The sequence below is a fragment of the Anolis carolinensis genome, chromosome 1, assembly GCF_035594765.1.
Source record: "Anolis carolinensis isolate JA03-04 chromosome 1, rAnoCar3.1.pri, whole genome shotgun sequence".
Taxonomy (NCBI): Eukaryota; Metazoa; Chordata; class Lepidosauria; order Squamata; family Dactyloidae; genus Anolis; species Anolis carolinensis.
The window spans coordinates 291287159-291302482 of record NC_085841.1 but is presented as its reverse complement, the minus strand read 5'-3'; positions in this window follow the sequence as shown (position 1 = coordinate 291302482).

Sequence of the window (15324 nt, the reverse complement as noted above, 5' to 3'; positions counted from 1 at the left end):
ACCTGGCCTATGTTGTTGGTTACAGTGAAATACAGCTACAGGCAATCCCCCAGGCAGTTACAAACATCCAACTTACAAACGACTAATACAGTAGAGTCTCTCTTATCCAACATAAATGGGCCGGCAGAATGTTGGATAAGCAAATATGTTGGATAATAAGGAGGGGTCAAGGAAAAGCCTATTAAACATCAAATTAGGTTATGATTTTATAAATTAAGCACCAAAACATCATGTTATACAACAAATTTGACAGCAAAAGTAGTTCAATACGCAGTAGTGCTATGTAGTAATTACTGTATTTACGAATTTAGCACCAAAATATCATGATGTATTGAAAACATTGACTACAAAAATGTGTTGGATAATCCAGAACATTGGATAAGTGAATGTTGGATAAGTGAGACTCTACTGTAGTTACAAATGGGGTTGAGACATCAGAAAGTGAGAAATCTATCCCTCAGAAGGGAAATTCATTTCTGAAAGAGTTATCATGGGGAAAAGGTGTCTCAACTGAAGCTTTAGCACCAAGTCTTGATTCCACAACAAGCCAAGTTTTTCAAAATCAAATTATCACAGGAACAGAAAGTGAGGTGAAATTTTCTGAACACGGGCACAGACAGCAAAACAAACACCACAGGGGTGTTAACCATTCCCTATGCTATTGAAGGCTAATATATATAGTTACACTTAAAAAATGAACCTGGTCTGACTTACAAGCAAATTCTACTTAAGAACAAAGAACCTATCTTGTTTGGACTGCCTGTATAAGGCTTTGGAAAAAATGGAGTCATGATTGTATAGGGATCTGTGTTGGTTTCCAGAAAGCACAGATTTTTCCTTGGTAAACTATATTACCCAGTTTTACTAAATTGCCAATTAGCACAGAAGAGAAAATGAAGTAAGAATATATTGACTAAAATTCTTAATTAGACCATTAGCTTGCTTCAATCAAATTAACAGAACTATAGAACACAACTACTTGCAACTAAACTTTCCAAAAAGATATAAGTGAATTGATTAGTTCCACTGAAAGTGTATCCACATTTTCTCATAACTCAAATTGGGACCTGTATCATATTAGAGTGCATTTATGCAGATAAATATGTGTCATTCTAAAAGATCCCTCCCCATAAAACCAATAGGACAAACCCTCACAAAAGTATGCATACAACTGTAAACTTTTCTGCACATTACTGCATGTTTTAAATTATGTTTGGAGCTATAAAACAGTATGAATATATATTGTTGCTGCCAGTCAGCTCTGGGAAATGTTTACCTTAATTGGGAAATGTGAGTTGTCTGAGAAATGAGCCAAATTGATCTAGGAAGATGAACTAAGGGCTTGTTTACACTGATATTTTTGGAAAGTTGTATTCACCTAATAGCTGCCTCAACCCTAGCATATGATCCCTTTAGCAGTAAAAGCTCTTACTTTAGACTTCAATGTAATATTCCAAAACTCATGGGTCCAACCCCGTCATGGAGGCAAAGAACATTCAAAATACCCCTGAAAGATGGCCATCCAGCCTCTGTTTAAACACCTCCAAAGAAGGAGCTGCCACCACACTCTGAAGCAGTGAGTTCTACTGTTTAATAATAATAATAACTACTACAGTTAGGTGGATCTGTAATTGTAATGTGTCGTCTTCATCTTGGAAAGAAGTCACGAGTGGAGTGCCGCAGGGTTCCGTCCTGGGCCCGGTTCTGTTCAACATCTTTATTAATGACTTAGATGAAGGGTTAGAAGGCACGATCATCAAGTTTACAGGTGACACCAAACTCCAGAAGACAGGAGCAGAATTCAAAACGATCTTAACAGACTTGAGAGATGGGCCGAAACTTAACAAAATGAAGTTCAACAGGGACAAATGCAAGATACTTCACTTTGGCAGAAAAAATGGAATGCAAAGATACAGAATGGGGAATGCCTGGCTCGACAGCAGTACGTGTGAAAAAGACCTTGGAGTCCTCGTGGACAACAAGTTAAACATGAGCCAACAATGTGATGCGGCTGCTAAAAAAGCCAATGGGATCAATAGCAGTATACTGTCTAGATCCAGCGAAGTCATTCGCCCCCTCTATTCTGCCTTGGTCAGACCACACCTGGAATATTGTGTCCAATTCTGGGCACCGCAGTTGAAGGGAGATGTTGACAAGCTGGAAAGCGTCCAGAGGATGGCAACTAAAATGATCAAGGGTCTGGAGAACAAGCCCTATGAGGAACGGCTTAAAGAGCTGGGCATGTTTAGCCTGCAGAAGAGAAGGCTGAGAGGAGACATGATAGCCATGTACAAATACGTGAAGGGAAGTCATAGGGAGGAGGTAGCAAGCTTGTTTTCTGCTGCCCTGGAGACTAGGACGTAGAACGATGGCTTTAAGCTGCAGGAAAGGAGATTCCACCTGAACATCAGGAAGAACTTCCTCACTGTGAGAGCTGTGGAACTCTCTGCCCCAGAGTGTGGTGGAGGCTCCTCCTTTGGAGGCTTTTAAGCAGAGGCTAGATGGCTATCTATCAGAAGTGTTTTGAATTCGATTTCCTGCATCTTGCAGGGGGTTGGACTGGCTGGCCCATAAGATCTCTTCCAATTCTATTATTCTATGATTCTATGATTCTAATTTCTTGCCCGCTTCTCACAGCTCGTAGCAAGTTACAACATTGCTAAAACACAACATTCACCTAAAAACATTTTTAAAATACACTTATTAAAACATATTTCCAAAAAATACATGTTTAATCTTTGTTTTGTATATTTTAATATCAGATGCAAGTTTAAAATTTGCCTATACCTTGTACTTTGCCTGGAAACTAATTGGCAGCTAGTGGCGTGACTTCAGGTTAGGTGTAATATGTCCACTCCTGGATGTTCTCGTAACTAATCTGGCTGCCATATTTTGAATCAACAGGAGTTTCCAAACTTGGTACCAAGGTAGTCCAATGTAAACTGCATGGCAGAAGTTCAATTTTTAGGTTACCAGCGCATGCACTCCCATCCTGAGATCCTCCAAATCTAGGAAGGGGCGAAGCTGGCACATCAACTGAGCTGATAGAAAGCACTCCTGACCGTCACATCTACCTGGGCTGACATTTGGAGAGACAAATCTAGGAGCACTCCCAGTCTGCAAACACAATCTTTCAGGGAAAGTGTAACCCCATCTAGAAGTGGTTGACACGTCTTCATCCCCAGAAGAGGATCCTTGATGGCAAGCACCTTTGTTTTGTCTGGATTCAGTTTCAATTTGTTTTTCCTCATTCAACCCATTATTTCCTCCAGGCATTTATTCAGAGGAAACACACTATCCTTAGCTGAAGCTGTTTTGGAAGGCATGGAGAAATATATTCCGGTGTCATCAGCATACTGATAACTCCCCACCCCATGCCTATCTTAGCAGCTTCATGTAAATATTAAAGACCATTGGGGATAGATTGGCACCTTGTGGGACACCATATAACAGCTCCTTTTTTGAGGAGCAGCTATCCCCAAGCACCACCATCTGGAACCTGCCTGAGAGGTTTGCCTGGAACCAGCTCATTTCCCAGCTCCCCCCCCCCCCCCCCCCAGCGTTCCAGAAGGATATCATGGTTGATGGTATTGAAGGCCGCCAAGAGGTCTAGAAGAACCAACAGGGACATACTCCCCCATTGGTGTTGAGATGGAGATAATCCACTAAGGTGACTGTGGCAGTCTCAACTCCTTATCCTGCTCTGAAGCCAGTTTGAAATGGGTGAAGGAAATGTGTGTCATCCAAGATTGCCTGGAGTTGGAGAGCAACTGCCTTCTCAATCACCTTGTCCAAAAAAGGGAGGTTAGACACTGGTCATATGACTCAGGGCTACTTCTGGGGGGCCCTGTTCCTGGCTTCTTCCCGTGCTGTCCCCAGCTTCTTCAGTAAGAATACGGATAGTCACCTGAATCCTCAGGGCTCCCTCTTAGCACCCTGAAATGTTTTAGGTAACCCCCCCGCCCAAAAAAAAAAAACAAAAAACTGGTTTACTCATGAATTTTAACTGGTTAACCAAATTCCTATGCCAAGTATATGAGAAGCAAAAATTAGAGTCCCTCCAGAACTAGAAGCACTATCTTAACCAAAGTTTGATTATTCACAGTATTATTACCTCCCTTTCTACCATTGCAATAACAGCAATAGCTGGCATAGTGTAAGCAACCACAGTGGAAGCCCTACCAAGGAAACAATGGAACAGGAGCAAAGAGACACAGATAATCTGGGATCAGATCCTGGGATATAGGGGTAGTGTGGAAGGGCCTAAAGACTTCTATTGTATTTTCCCATTGTACAAATGGTTTAATAACCAATGTACTAAGCTGCTGATGACCACCTTTACCCCCAACTTCTCCTCTAAACACCACAATGTACTTAGAGAGTGCACCTTGTACATGATGAAATGAGTAGGCTAGCCAGGGAAATCTGCCAAACCATTTGGGTTGAGAACTTAGATGCTGCTTCTTATCCATGGGAAATACATGTCCTGGCAATGGAGTCTCTGGATTTTGCACTAATTGAGTTTTTACTTGCTCATCAGAAACAGTCTTGTCCATATAAAGTCCAGTGACACAGCTTCCTATCCCAGGTTATCTGGCAGTGGGGACTCATATATTTCTGTTTAAAGCAGATAATCTGGGATCAAATCCTGGGATAAAGAGCAGTGTGGAGATCCCTTCAACAGACACCAAAAAATAGAGTTCCATCAGAACAACTTGTGCTTGACTGAAAACTTGCTAATTCACAGTGTAAAATGTCTTGATGTAACCCCTTGTTGTTACCTTTCCGCCGGAGCAGTACCTATTGATCTACTCACATTTGTATGTTTTTGAGCTGCTAGGCTGGCAGAAGCTGGTGCCCACTCTGCTCCCTGGATTTGAACCTGCAACATTTTGGTCCACACATTCAGCAGCTCAGCGCTTTAACACATTGTGCCACCAGTGACATCCATGCAATCATGCCGGCCACATGATCTTGGAGGTGTCTACGGACAACGCTGGCTCTTTGGCTTAGAAATGGAGATGAGCACCAACCCCCAGAGTTGGACACTACTAGACTTAATGTCAGGGGAAAACCTTTACCTTTAACCCCTTGTCATGTAAAGGAAATAGGAAGAAAGCAGAAAGAAACTTCTGCCAGTTGTGGAAACTATTGAACTTTGTGGCAGAAAAGAACTGGCTTTAAGAGGGAGCAATGATTCAGGACCTATTACCTGTGAAGAACCTTTGCACAATGATAGTAATTTCAGGGCCTCGTCTTGCCAGATCAGGAGACAGTGGCCTGAAAAGTCATCTCGGTGGGGGATGGGGGGTGGGGGAGGATTCAACCCCTCCCAATTTTATTTCTGGCTATGGGCCTGTTATGAAAGAATGAAAGATCCTGAAGGGTAAGGAGATATTTAAAAGTAACATTAGCGACAGAGGATTAAACAGGACTCTGGCTGTCAAAGCTGGACAGTTGGAAGGCATGCTGAGTCCTGTAACGCCTGTCATTTGCGAGCATCCCACTTGATTCAAATCCTATCTTTGAAGTTGGAGATGAGCGTATTGGACAAGGGGTTTCGTTAAGTTGGAACCAACCATTCAAACAACCGGGAGAAACCCAAAAAGCCAGCCCTTCTGCTGCCTCTTCCCCTGAAGGCTGGGGCGGTTTGGTTGGGGAGGGGAGGGGGGGCTTGGCTTTGCCGCAGACGAGCAGGAAGTGGGGTTTGGTGCTGATACCCGGGCGGAAGACGCGGAGCATCGTCTGAGGAGGAGGAGGAGGAGGAGGAGGAGGAGGAGGAAGGCGCCTTTGCTGCAGTGGGATTGCGGCTGGAGAACGCAGCGCTGGAGGCCAACGCCAGGTAACGCGCACGGCTCCACTTCAAGGGCTGTTCTTTCTCTGATTAGACCTTAGTCGTCCTCCGGGTGGAGAAAGGGAAGCCCTTCTCCGCCTTCGCCAGCGAAGAAGAGGGAGCCCACTTTGCCCCGGTCCTTTGCTACGACTCTTTTGGAGAAGGAGGCGCAGAAGGCGATCGCTATCGCCCTGCGCCTTGGTTTTGCAGGAGGGAGAAATGGCTGGGCCCGGGGGCCTCCGGGGTTTCTTGTGGGACTGCTTTAGACGGTCCTGAGGAGGAGCTGGAGATGCTGCAGCAGGGGAGGCGGGAGGGCCTGGCAAAGGTGGGCTCTGCAGAGAGCAGCGGGCTCCTGCGTTTTCCCAGGAGTAGCTGTTCTTCACCTTCACACTCCTCCATGGCAAGAGGGAGGCAAGATATTCCCCTTTCCCCCACTGTTTTAGGGTGCAGTTAACAGTTGGGCTCCTCTTTAACTTGAGGAGGAGCTCTCCAGCAAAGGATGCCAAGTACCTCATCAAACTGTGGATTCCCAGATTCTGTAGAATAGGGCTTGTTGGGTCCATCCTCCAGGAAATAATGCCCGACTGCTCACTGGAGGGAAGGATATTAGAGGCAAAGTTGAAGTATTTTGGCCACATCATGAGAAGACAGGAAAGCTTGGAGAAGATCACGATGCTGGGGAAAATGGAAGGAAAAAGGAAGAGAGGCCGACCAAGGGCGAGATGGATGGACGGTATCCTTGAAGTGACTGGCTCGACCTTGAAGGAACTGGGGGCGGCTACGGCCGACAGGGAGCTCTGTTGAGGACTGGTCCATGAGGTCACGAAGAGTCGAAAATGACTGAACGAGTGAGACAACGACGAGGCCTTGTTGTCGTGTGCCTCCAAGTTTTTTCCCCCTGGCGGCAGCCCTAAGGCAAAGCTATCATAGGATTTTCTGAAGCTGAGAGTGTGTGACATAGAATTATAGAGTAACAGAGTTGGAAGAGATCACGCAGGCCATCTAGTCCAACCCCCTGCCATGCAGGAAAAGCACAAAGCAACACACACCATGGCTCCAAGGCAGAAGAAAACTAATCTGCTCCCTCTTCCTTAGGACATCCTTTCAGATATTTACAGGAGCCCCCAGGGGTGCAGCATGTTAAAGCACTGAGCTGCTGAACTAGCAGACTTAAAGGTCGCAGATTCAAATCCGGGGAGCAGAGTGAGCACCCATTGTTAGCCCCAGCTTCTGCCAACCTTGCATTTTGAAAACATGCAAATGTGAGTAGATCAATAGGTACTGCTCCGGCAGGACAGTAACAGCGCTCCATGCAGTCATGCCGGCTACATGACCTTGAAGGTGTCTGGAGCTCTTCGGCTTAGAAATAGAGATGAGCACCAACCCCCAGAGTCGGACACGACAAGACTTAATGTCAGGAGGAAAACTTTACCTTTACCTATCATGTCTCCTCTGAACCTTCTCTTCTGCAGGCTAAACATGTCCAGGTCTTTAAGACGATCCTCCTAGGACATGGTCTCCAGACCTTTGATCATTTTAGTTGCCTTCCTCTGGATACCATCCAACTTGTCAATATCCCTCTTGAATTGTGGTGCCCAGCTGGAATTGGACACAGTCTGACCAAAGCAAAATAGAGAGACACCATGACTTCCCTCAATCTGGATTCTAGACACTATACTTCTTTTGATGCATCTCAAAATCCCATTGGCTTTTTTAGTTGCTGCATCACATTGTTGGCTCATGTTCAACTTGTTGTCCGACTTGTCTCCAAGATATTTTTCACATGCACTGTTGGCATTACCCATCCGGTATCTGCATTTAACTTTTTCTGCCTAAGAGACGTATCCTATACTTCTCCTTGTTGAAATTCAAGGTCCAAGGTCACCCTATCAGTTTCTGTGGCCAAGCAGCAGTTGGAGTCCTGATCTCCAGAGCTTTAGGATACATCTACCCGGTACAATTCATGCATATTGAGACCATTTGAACTGCCTTGGCTCAATGCTGCCTTGGAAAGGGTTGTAGTTTTATAAGATTTTTAGATTTTTTGCCAAACAGGGCTGGCACCCAATTGCAAACCCCAGGATTGCATACCATCGAGCCATGGCAGTTAAAATTAAATCTTTTATATATTGTATTTTACTATGTTATTTAACTATTTTAACTGTTTTATTTTTTTTTTGTATTATGATATACTGGTAGTGACCCTGCCAGTTGTGTAAGCTGCCCTGAGTCCCCTCGGGGAGAAGGGTGGGTTAGAAATATCAGAAATAAATAAATAAATAAATAGTGGGGTCAAATGATAGGTGCACCCACGGTCCATTCAGATCACTACACCACACTAGTTTTCTTGTAGTAATCAATTGCCATAATTGTATGGCATATACAGATCCCAAAATACAATAATTCCCCCACCTCTCAATAATAACAACAACAACAGCAACAACATACAGTAGAGTCTCATTTATTCAACCTTCGCTTATCCAACATTATGTATTATCCAACACAGTCTGCCTCCTGCCCAGATCCACAGCTGTTTCTCCAGGCAGCAAGGACTGAACTTTTTACGCATTTAATTTCCAACAGTGTTGTTACTTTAAGTTCATTTTATGCAATTCTATCTTTATTTGTATTTAATTTGTTAGTAGCCAATGTTTTTGTAATCAGTGTTTTCAATAAATTGCGATGTTTTGGTACTAAATTTGTAAATACAGTAATTATTACTACATAACATTACCATGTGTTGAACTGTTTTTTCTGTCAATTTGTTGTAAAACATGATGTTTTGGTGCTTAATTTGTAAAATCATAATGTAATTTGATGTTTAATAGGCTTTTCCTTAATCCTTCCTTATTATCCAACATTTTCGCTTATCCAACGTTCTGCCGGCCCGTTTATGTTGGATACGTGAGACTCTACTGTACTTTATTTATATTCCACTTTATCTCCCCGAGGGGACTCAGCCTGGATTACAGAACACACATATGGCAAGCATTCAATGCCATTATACAGTTAACAAGGGGCAGACAATACACAGACAGACAGAGGTAGAGGAATTTCCCATCTCATTTCTGGTATCTTGAAAGCTGTGCTCGACTCCAGCCATGGGAGGGGGGGATGCTGTCACTCCATCTTCCATGCTGAGGAGTTTTGTCATCTTTAGATGTCCTCCCGATTGATGTCCTTAAGGGCACTTTTATTTCCTCTCTGCTAAAACAGTACCTATTTATCTACTCACATTTCTGCTTTCGATTGGCTAGGTGGGCAGGGAGCTGGGGCTAAAGGCGGATGCTAACCCTGAGCCGGTCTCGAACTGCCAACCATTTGATTGGCAGGATTTTTCTGCAGCTAACGGTTTAGCCCGCTGGGCTAAGCCCGGCCCCTTAAAAGGAGCCCAGTTGCTTTAATCCCCTTGCTTTACTTTCTGTGCAAGACTACAGTACATCCTATTGTCTGTTTCATTGTTCCAGGATTTTTTCACACTTAACGTTATGGCACTTTAGTGCCACTTGGACTGCCATGGCTACATCCTATGGAATCCTGGGATTTATAGTTTGGTGAGATACTACTGGGCCCTGGCTTAGAATTCCAAATGACGCACAAAACTGCACAGCCCAAGGACTGAGCCACGACAATTAAAAGGCATCAAAATTCTATAATGTGCAAGAGACCTCAGTCAGTATGTGCGTCAGAATGTTTAGCTGGTTATATAAAATTTTTACTTTATCATAATTATTTAAAGATGTTTTTATGCTGCTGCTCAGCTGGAAACGCTCCTGGAGCAGTTTATTTAAACTGTCCCTTGCCCACAGTCTTATAAATTTAAAAATCTGGAAAGGAAGATAGAATGGAGAGTCAAGAAGACAAATGCAAGCATCCAGTAGGTGCAGTACTATTGTTTTATTATTTATTGTTTTATTTCCCTTCCTGTCGTCCTCTATTGACACATGGGAGAACAGCTGCTGCTGGTGAAACATATATTGTTATCCCTCCCTCCCTGGGTGCTGCTACACTGTAGAATTAATGCAGTCCAACACCATTTTAACTACCAGGATTTAATGCTATGGAATCATGGGAGTTGTAGTAAGTGTTTAGGCTGCTCTGCCAAAGAGAGCTAGTGTCTCATCAAGGATTATGTAGGATTGAGCTATGGCAATTAAAGTGGTTTCAAACTGCATTAATTCTACAATCTAGATGCACCCTCCTTTAGACAGACTATTTCAGAGTATCACTAAATGAAAATGACTAGTCACTTGGGAGCCCCCGGTGGCGCAGCATGTTAAAGCACTGAGCTGCTGAACTTGCAGACCGAAAGGTCGCAGGTTCAAATATGGGAAGCGGAGTGAGCGCCCGCTGTTGGCCCTAGCTTCTGCCAACCTAGCAGTTCGAAAACATGCAAATGTGAGGAGATCAATAGATACCACTCTGGCTGGAAGGTATCAGCACTCCATGCTGTCATGCCGGCCACATGACCTTGGAGGTGCCCATGGACAACGCTGGCTCTTCGGCTTAGAAGTGGAGATGAGCACCAACCCCAGAGTTGGACATGACTGGACTTAATGTCAGGGGAAAACCTTTACTTTAGTCACTTGTGTTGTAATATGTTGTAGTTGTCCAGACATAGTAATGTAGCATATATTTAAATGCTAAATCAGAACACATCATAACCAGGATAATGCATTTCTGTGTTGTCCCTGTTAGGAAATATAACATGGTACAATGGAAATGGAAATGTGACCAAGTAACATATCCATGATAAGTTGATTCTCAGACCTTTAAATCAAGAATGGGCAAGTGGTGATCCTCATTACCACCTGTGGTTAGCGACAGTCCAAAAAAATCTCAATGAGCACAAGTTGGCAATGTCTAGCTGAAGGCTAACAGTAGGTTTGGATGAGAGATTTTGATTGGGAAGATCAATCAACGGTGTATTCCTTCTGTAAATAGCCCTGGTCTCATTTGTGGTTTCTTTTTCTAGACTCAGAAAGCAACATGGACAAAATAAACTGCATTTTGCTTACTGTCTTCATTGTCATAACCGTTTCCTGCAATTATGGCAAGTATCCCACTGGGTATTTTTCACTGATACTGAAGAAAATGGATCAGTTGAACAGTTAACACTAATGCATCTCCTTCTTGATGGAAACTTGCCGAAATGTGTTCTTTTTCTCTGGTTTAATGGACTGGTTTCAAATATTTCTGTTGATTATTATTTTGGTTGATTGTTTAAGAGGTTATTGTAGTTTGGCCATATCATGAGAAGAGATTACTCTCTTTGCTATAATTTTGATAATGTAGAGCAGTGATTCCCAAAGTGGGCGCCACCGCCCCCCGGTGGGCACTGGAGCAATCCGGGGGGGGGACATGGGGGTGGGGCCAGAGGAGGGGCGGGGCTTCTTCCTAAGTGCCGGAGACAGGGCTGAGCATCTGAAGCGCCTGTTAGGACACACAGGGGGCGGAGCTAGAGGAGGGGCGGGGCCTCTTCCCAAGTGCCGGAGACATGGCTGAGCACCTGAGGCGCCTGTTAGGACACACAGGACACAGGACACACAGGGGGCGGGGCCAGAGGAGGGGCGGGGCCTCTTCCCAAGTGCCAGGGCTGAGCACCTGAGGCGCCTGTTAGGACACACAGGGGGTGGAGCTAGAGGAGTGGGCGTGGCTTCTTCCCAAGAGCCTGAGACAGGGCTAAGAATCTATACCTCTCCTGAGGCACTTGTTGGGACACAGGGGGCGGAGCTAGGGAAGACAGCGGGGCCTCCTTCCAAGAGCCCGAGACAGGGCTGAGCCTCTATACCTCTCCTGAGAGGCCTTTTAGGACTAAAGGGCAGGGCTAGGGGTGAGTCGGGGCCTCTTCCCAAGCGCGAGACAGGGCAGAGCCTCTGTATACCTCTGTATACCTCCCCTGAGGCGCTTGTTAGAACAAGGAGGAGGGGTATAGAGATTCAGCCCCGTCAGGCACTTGGGAAGAGGCCACAGCCCCTTCTCTAGCCCCACCTACTGTGTCCTGGAAGGCACCGCAGGACAGGGATAGAAGCTCAACCCTGCCTCAGAGCTTGTAATTTCGCCCATCCCAGTCCTGGCCTCCCATTTGTGGCCCCACCCACCTCCCCTTGCAGCCCTGCATCTTGGACTAGGGGAGACTCTCAGCTCCGCCCTCTTGGGCAGGAGCCACACCCACCCCTCTAAGCCACGCTCCCCTTTCCAGGGGGCGCTGAGTCATATTTTTTCTGGAAAGGGGGTGGCAGGCCAAATAAGTTTGGGAATCGCTGATGTAGAGGGAAGTAGATAAACAGGAAGACTGCATTCCAGGTGGATAGCCTTATTTAAGGAAGCAACAGCCCTGAGGACAGGATGAATTGGATGTCTCTCATCCATGGGGTCACCATTGGTTGAATTGAACATAAAAACAGTTAACAACATACATATATATATATAGTTTGCATTTTTTCTATTTTTAATAGTTTAAAATATTTTTTTCAGTTGAATACAGTTTTGAGCTATCAATAGAAAGGAGTATAGCAATAGAGGTAATGGTGGTGGAGATACACAGAATTGTTAGTGACACTGAGCCTAGGTGGCATTCAAGAGACATTTTTCAGACAGGATTAAAAATAAGGGAGGGGGCAAGAAGAGTTCCTGAATGATTTGTGACAGTTGTTATTGCTATGTGGCATTATGTCATCTTCAAGTTATTGCAACCCAAAGACAGAGCACTTTTCCTGCTTCTTTTCACTTTGCCAAACTGGGTGAGCCTGACTGCACTGGTTTCTTATTAATGTTCCGTTAAAAAGAACAAAACACTGGCCCCATTTCACTCTTTTGCCCAGTAGAGTACTCTTTATATAGCTTTCAATTGCTCGATTAACTACAAGATGGGATGAAAAAGAGAGAGTTGAGTCTGCTACATGCACATTGTGGTTCCTGCAGCAGAGTAACTTGATTACTGAGGTCCTTTGCTAATAAATATAGTTAGTCGATGAAGGCACAAAACTGCTTGGCTTTTTAATATATCTGGTATCTGTTCTTTTCTTTTAAAAAAAATTTTTTTCCCAGTGGGAGAAAATAAATAGCCAAACAAGATGAAACAATTATCATAGCATTTGATGCTATGGCTTCTGGAATCTGATTCTTAAGAAAAATATTGTTTTACAGTTGGCCCTCTGTATCCATCTATGAACTCATCAGGTGGCTTTCAGACAGTGGTTCTCAACCTGGGGTCCCCAGATGTTTTTGGCCTTCAACTCCCAGAAATCCTGACAGCTGGTAAACTGGCTACGATTTCTGCGAGTTGTAGGCAAAAAAACATCTGGGGACCCCAATTGATGTAATAGCAGCTCCTGATGGCCCTGTCCTCCATGAACCCTTTAAAGCTTTCCAGTTTGGTTGTCACTGCTACAACATGCAGCAGTCTAACTTTGTCCCATGAGGGGAAGTGCCTCCTCTTTTCTGTCTGGAGTCTCACACTGTTCAGTTTCAGTCAGTGATTCTGGGTGTGTAATATTAGGAGAAGGAGAAAAAACCTCCTTCTTTTCACTATCTCCACACCATGCACAATTTTATATATCCCTATGCCCCCCTTTTTTTGAGCTTCTAACATAATATACTTTCTTCATAAAGAATTTGCTCTGGGCCCTCAATAATTTTGGCTGACATTTCCTGCACCTTATTTACCTTTATAATCACCTTTTCAGATGCCGTGGAAGCTGCTGTTCTGTCATCCTCTGATTATATACATATGTACAGTTCAGGATAGGCTATAGTTCTAGTCTAAGTGACTGTTGTAAAGTTACTGATGTAATGTTTTCAAACCATTTTTAATTAAGAAGAACACCAAAGTGAGCCCCTACCCCTTTTTATTCCAACACTTTGCACCTTATCGCTGTACCATTCTACTAGAAGTTATAATGCATTGCACCTTGTTAACCTTATTCTTTGCCCTTAGTCTGAAGATTGAGGTACCAACTATACCACTCCAGGGCATTGAACATGTTTCAATTGTTGTTAAATTGTTGTTGTATGCTTTTTCTTGATGTATTTATTGCTTTGTTTGGATTTGTTTCTACTGTTGTATTTTTATATTGTTTGGGCATGGTCCCTTTGTAAGCCGACCCGTGTCCCCTTGGGGAGATGGGGTGGGATATAAGAATAAAGTATTATTATTATTATCATTATTATTATTATTGTATGTAAAACAGATGAATATTTGTGTTATATCAGTATCAATTACATTAATACAATGCTCCCTCTTTTTCAGGCGATGCACTGATATGTTATAACTGTGAGCAAAGCCCATTCCTGTGTAGGTCGAATGTCACTTGTCGTGGAGATGAAGATACCTGCTTACAAATCAGATATTGTACGTAGAGTTCAGAAGAGCAAAATTGTTGTGCTGTCCTAGGACTTCATCAGAAGGAGCTGGGGAAAGCGGGGGAAAGCAGGGGAATTCATCTTCTTTGCATGTAGAATTGACTTCTTTGTGTGGGATTCCATCCTTCTCATGTTATCAGGGCCCTAAGTGAGGATGAACAACATGTGGTCCTCCAGATGTTGTTGGTCAAAAGGTATAATCTGCCCTAACCTGCATAGCTAATACTTGGAATGACAATCTAATAAGATCTGGAGGGTGACATATTCTTGATGTTTGTCTTAAACCCTGTCAAGGCTTAATACATCCAGATGCACAGTAAATGTAGCAAAGTAGCATCATAGCATCAAGTGTTCCTGTAGACCAACATGTGGCTCACAATTTATGCCCCCTGAAGCTCCCCAAAATTGCAAGACACCCCCGTTATTTTTATTTAGCAATTTTCACTTTTTCAAATGCCCCAAATGTTCCAAAACTACTTTAAAGCAGCTTTTCTTTGTGTTCTTGAAGCTTCCCAAACTCTTTTTAAAAAACCCAACTTATCTAACAATTGGCCAGACATGAAACTGGGAGATGCACGAGTGAAAAATGTCCCCCACGCCTTTTGTAGATGTTATTCTCCATGGTTGGCTCTCATAAGTAGCAGGTTAATGGTGGCATTTTGCAGCAACTGCATGCCAGACTCAAAAGCAATCACACATTGCATTAAACCACTCTTAAGATTCTCAGCACATAGGTAACAGTGCTTAAGCTATGAGAAATACGACAAATCATAATTTATTTAAATGCATGATCCTAAAGGACTGAACAGGGTTATTACCAGAACTTTGAGAGGCAAATATCCATTTTCAAACAAGCCATATAGATGATTATAACAACAACAAACATGATAAATGAATAAATAGATACTCAGATGCCTCTGCTGAAATTTAAAGCAAAATTATATTGTTTAACTGGGTCATCTAGAAGGCTCCCTTCCATTCTAAATTCAATGCAAAGCCAAATGTGATAGAGCTATCAAGTTTTTATATTCTAATTTGGGTATTTTATTTTTTAACAGTAAATTTGAGAACCTATAGCTGTTGGAAAACATCACGCTGCACTGCCCGTGAGGTTGCTGAGCACTTTG